The sequence below is a fragment of the Belonocnema kinseyi genome, unplaced genomic scaffold (genome assembly GCF_010883055.1).
Source record: "Belonocnema kinseyi isolate 2016_QV_RU_SX_M_011 unplaced genomic scaffold, B_treatae_v1 SchBZDm_2769;HRSCAF=3037, whole genome shotgun sequence".
Classification (NCBI taxonomy): domain Eukaryota; kingdom Metazoa; phylum Arthropoda; class Insecta; order Hymenoptera; family Cynipidae; genus Belonocnema; species Belonocnema kinseyi.
In genome coordinates, this window is record NW_022874908.1 from 104,378 (window position 1) to 109,959 (window position 5,582).

General features: G+C 47.6%; 1 pseudogene; it reads right to left on the bottom strand.

The window, feature by feature from the left end:
* Positions 1 to 4,317: 4,317 nt before the first annotated feature.
* Positions 4,318 to 4,460, bottom strand: LOC117182542 (annotated as a pseudogene).
* Between the last annotated feature and the right edge of the window lie 1,122 nt (positions 4,461 to 5,582).

Below are 5,582 nucleotides of genomic sequence, written 5' to 3' on the forward strand. Positions count from 1 at the left end.
TTTAAGAAAAGTCAGTTTTCTGTTCCACCAAGGGTGAGACCTCTTGAACAGTTTGTGAACTGGCGTTGAGGACTCACAGGCTTTGACAAATACACTCAGTAATGGTGTCAGCCATCGCTTCAACATCCTCTTTCCGTTCAACTGGGAGGCCAGCAAGTTTCTCTTCTCCAAGCTCTTTCAAGCTTACTTCGTATGCCTTCACGTCCATCTTTTCCACAGGAACCATCTTTTTCACAGCCACTTCTGCTTTGGGGCCATACCTGCCTTTCGGCCTGTGAAAGTGCAGGGCAGCTCTGGAACCCAGAGCTGGAATCCTCTTTCCCAGAAAGTATGGCTTCTGAATCAGTGCGATATCGAAGTTGATATCGCACTGCAGTTTATGCAACTCATCTGAGACAATCAGTGAACCATTCGCGTTATGCTGCAGTATTCTGATTCGTTGCTTACGTGTAGTCGAATCATCGGTAGTGCTCTCGCAAGGATCGAGTCCTGCCGGAGGCCGACTTCGCACGAGAAGATCGCATCTGGCCAAAACAACAACAGGGGACTTTGCAAGGTCATCAACAAGTTGGTTCCGACTTTTTCTTATTTGACTTTTGTTCATTGTGGATTTTAGTTTGGTTTTTTGCCAGGGGAACACTAGTTCCCCTTTCATTCTAAGTATTCCGTTCAACTAACCGTCACCAAAATTGACTATTGAATTTAAGTCTCAAAGTGATGCTTCTCGACGAGGGTGCACACCTGATTCGACAGATTATTCAACAACAATAGGGTTGGCATATTCCGGTCAGGGACTACGCCGGCCTCTGAGCGCGGTCAGCCGCCACGAGGGGTCTACTGCCGCGTCATCGGCAAAGGAAGTGCCATTTAGAAGCCGGGCGAAAATTCATTAAAAAACCACGGAGCCGTCCGACAAGCAAGATTACATTCATCATACGAAAATTGCAACTCGCCCGTAACACGATACGGTCCTTTTCCAGGTTACCACGGCAAGCAGACCTCCAACTTGGCCTAAGGCCAGCGAACAAGCGCTGACTAAAGGCTCGTTCAACAATCGACCAGGTCCGTGCCGCATAGGTCACTGTGGGCGTGGTCATTACACCTGAGCTAGCTCATTCCGGGTTAACCTTTACGGGTTCAGCCCGAGAATGGCTATGAAGAGGACATCAGCCGAAGCTGGGTGCTGCACCTCTTTGGATCGTAACCCTGGTCCAGAGCAATGTATCTGGACAGAGCTGCTCACGGTTGGCTACTGTCAATCGACATTCCACCAGAACCTGCGGCCAACCCCACAGTGTGTCGTGTGAGTTCACCACAATCAGTTCGTTGCTACGGGTGTGTATGCTATGCGCATTAACGCCCGTAACCAATGAATAGACTTTTCTGGACCCTCCTGCAGGGAACAGCGTGCTTACCGACAGACAGGCAAGTTCCTTCAGAGCACTACCTTATGACGAACAACATATCACTGCCTAACACGAACAGGTTGTACAGGGTTTCCTTGAAGCAAGCACCACTGTACTCACAACTTGACAGGCAAATCCTATCGAACCACCCTTGCAGAGACGTCGTGTTTGCCACCTGACAGGTAGAGTATTTCTAGAACCTCCTTGCGTTAAGCATTGGGCCGTTAGCCCAGCAGAGGTGTCTTTCCGAGTCCATTCACGTAACGAAGCTAGAGAGAAATAGAGAGCACTTGGTAACTAAGCGCAGGGTGGTGATCCCCGGCGCCAGTCCGCACTTTCGCCCATACATCTCGACCGCCTGGACCTCGTAAGGCCAGGGCAGCATCGCACCTCCACGCTCAACCAATCACCGGCCGGCGCTTCATTGACTAAGGGGGTTACTTCTGGAGTGAGCTACATACTATATCTCTCTGCTGCTTCGTCTAGCGAGCCTCGATCACCCCCCAATGTGGTGATGAGGAACCTAACGCACAAGACCAGGGACCAAATTCAGCCTCCTCTCCCTACTCACTCCAAAGAGGGAGGGTACAGGCGTTGCCCATCCAGCACGATCGAGGACGTATTAGTTTGGTTCCCAGCCAGGGCACTCATAGGGCAAGCCCTACTCAGTCCCATTGGCCCTACGTGATTTCGCTAGATAGTAGATGGGGGCGGTGGAAATGTGACTATTCAGGTTAAACCCATAAGGGAACCTGGAGCTTTTGCCCGCCCATGCGGTATTTCGCTCAAAGTCTCTAGACCCTTTTGTTGTCTACCCTCAAGCTTCGCCTAACTGACAGGTTTCTCCGGGCTCAGAAAAACTGCTCGCAGATTTCACAAAGAAGCTTTAAAGCTTCAATGAGGAATCAGTCCGAGCTAAGAAGACCCAGGTGCCTCGTTAAAGGGGAGTGGTTAGCCATTTGCAGGCACACGAATGGACCTGAAAATGTTACCAGCGGGGACCTACTTGGAGGTTCCACTCCTAGTCTCTCCCTGGCCAGAAAAGGACAAGGAGACACTACACCTAAGTTTCGAGAGGCATTTGCATGCCTCTCTCCCAGTTGCTGGCCATTTGCACTGGTATGCGTTCGAATAACTGATTGAAGAATCAGCCATTCTCTCAGATTTTCAATGGACTCCTCCATTGATCCAACTGGTAGTGATCGAGGAACACTTATCAGGCGGTAAAAGCTACTAAAAAGGACCCACGTGAACCTCTCCCAGTATCTCACTGGTTGGATTTCCTGCATCAAGACCACTCCTTATGGTAGAGTCATAACACATCCAGGCATCAGAAGGATGCCTCAAGCATGCTACTGCTCATTGCACCGCGCAGGACTGTCAGCACTACACGCCCGGACCCACAGCTTCAGATTTAGTTTTATTCATCGCCGACTCCACGACTCACCTTTAACCATTCTCTTTAGTGAATCCTTACTAGATAACTAATCCTTAAAATGAATCCTTACTAGATAACTAAGCGCGACGTGGTGTACCCTGGCGCCAGTTCACACGTTCGGCTAAACATCTCGACCGCCCAAGCCCCGTAAGGTTGGGACGGCGTCGCACCTCCACACACAGCAAACACATGCTGAGGCTTCATTGACTAAAGGGATTACTAATGTAGTAGGCTGCATACTGTCTCTCCTCACTGCTTCCCCTAACACGCATCAAACACCACATTACGTGATGATCTCGCTTGCGACGGACCCGACGCACATAAGTTCGGCCCGATACCATGCGAGTACCGCAGGGAAGTTGGTCGGGTACACGGGGGTCTGCTCCGTGCGCATAATATGCGACGGAACAGGCAACCACCCAGACCGTAAACCAACACCCAACGGGTCACGACGTCCTACTGGGGGAGAAGTGCACACCGACGACTCCGCACATACCGCAGTGGACGCGTGCCCAAGACCGAAGTGTCGAACATCGTGAACCACACGAAAGCCAAAGGCGCTGACGATGAATCTCCACATTCGATCTTTTGGGTTTCTCAGGTTTACCCCTGAACAGTTTCACGTACTCTTGAACTCTCTCTTCAAAGTTCTTTTCAACTTTTCCTCACGGTACTTGTTCGCTATCGGTCTCGTGGTTATATTTAGCCTTAGATGGAGCTTACCACCCACTTAGAGCTGCACTCTCAAGCAACCCGACTTTAAGGAGAGATTCTCCCGAAACGCGAATCGGTCTGTACGGGTCTGGCACCCTCTACGGGTAAGTGGCCCCATTCCAGATGGACTTGGACTCGGTGCAACGTCACGGGATGTATGAATCCTCCCGAACACTACATTTCCCTATGGCAAATACCGCGGGATTCAGTGCTGGGCCTTTTCCTGTTCGCTCGCCGCTACTAAGGAAATCCTGGTTAGTGTTTTTACCTCCGCTTAGTAAGTAATATGCCTAAATTCAGAGGGTAGTCTCACCTGATCTGAGGTCGTCAATAATGAAAATACAAAAAGAAATAGAAGAATGCATGTTACACTCTTCTCTCTTTTCTCTTTTCAGTGCCGGAAACCAATAATCGTCCATAAGGGCCACTTTTACACAAACAAATCACGATCATGATCCATTATCGTCTGTCCGTGCGTTTTTAAAATGCTTCAGGACTCGAGGACCGATCCACGACCGCCTATACAGAGTATGTGCAAGCGGTTGCGTTCAACATCTGTATGTGTATACAAAATAAATTGTATAACACAAAAAACAGACGGACGGTCATTGCGGTTTTTCAACTTGTTTCAAACGACGCCGCACTCACGAAATAAAGTAAATCTTATATTCAGAGGCGACGAACGTTCATTATTTCGCTAGTACCGTAAAAGCATATTTTACATATACTCTTTGCGATAAGCAGTGTTTAGTTTATAAACGACCCTCAGCCAGGCGTGGTCTGGGAATTGTATCCGTGGACCGCAATGTGCGTTCGAAATGTCGATGTTCGTTCACAATATGACTCGCAATTAGCTGCGTTCTTCATCGACCCACGAGCCAAGTGATCCACCGTTCAGGGTAATCATTTTTATGTTTTCAGTTCAGTTCGACAGTTCCGTGCGATAGACGAATATGTATAAAGTCAGTGATTTGCTTGTGTTATTACACTCGTGATAAATAAATACCAGAGGAACACATGCGCATACACATTTCTAAATACTATCGCATCAAGACGGGGGTGGCATAATCCAATAAAGGATTAACGCCGGCCTCTGAGCACGGTCGGCAACCACGAGGGGTCTACCGCCGTGACGTCGGCAATGAAGCCCCATTTGATAGCCGGGCGAAAATTCATTGAAAAACCACGGAACCGGCGGACAAGCAAGAAGATGATAAAAAAAAACCAATCTCCTCACCCGTAACACGATACGGTCCTTTTCCAGGTTACCACGGCAGGCAACTTCTCACTTGACCAATGACAAACGAACAAGCGCTGGGCAAAGGCTCGTTCAACATTAGAAAATTTAAGGAATAAAACAGATGAAAAAAAAAGAGAACAAAAGTGGTTCAAGGCGAAATGAGAGAGAAAACCACACACAAACTTGGAGCACTGATTTATACACAACACACATTTTTTTTTATTGCGAGGCAAAACAGAAGATCAAATTCTTTCATGTTAAAAGCATAGCTCGCTGAGATTCTCTCACTTGTAATTTTCATAACAGGAGATTGTTGCTCGTTCTCTCACCATAACACATTTGTGTACGGATTGATGACAACTGTATGTCATCAGCCACTTGCAAAATTATTAACAAAAATTTCTCACTCACTGCCCTCAAAATGTTTCTCGTGATGCGTATTTCTATTATTCTGCCTCCTTACAAAGTCTATGTATTTTGAGGGGAAAGAAAAAAATTTCTCTCACTCCCTCTCTCAATATCGTATTTTCACTCTTACCAACCTTTATTATTAACCTTTTTTTTCTTATCCTTATTTTCTCTGTATCAAAAATCAGCATTAATTATGCACAAACGCTGCTTCAAGCAACTTGTACGTTAATGATCCTTCCGCAGGTTCACCTACGGAAACCTTGTTACGACTTTTACTTCCTCTAAATGATCAAGTTTGGTCATCTTCCCGGCAGCATCACAGACCTGTTATTGCTCAATCTCGTGCGGCTAGAAGCCGCCTGTCCCTCTAAGA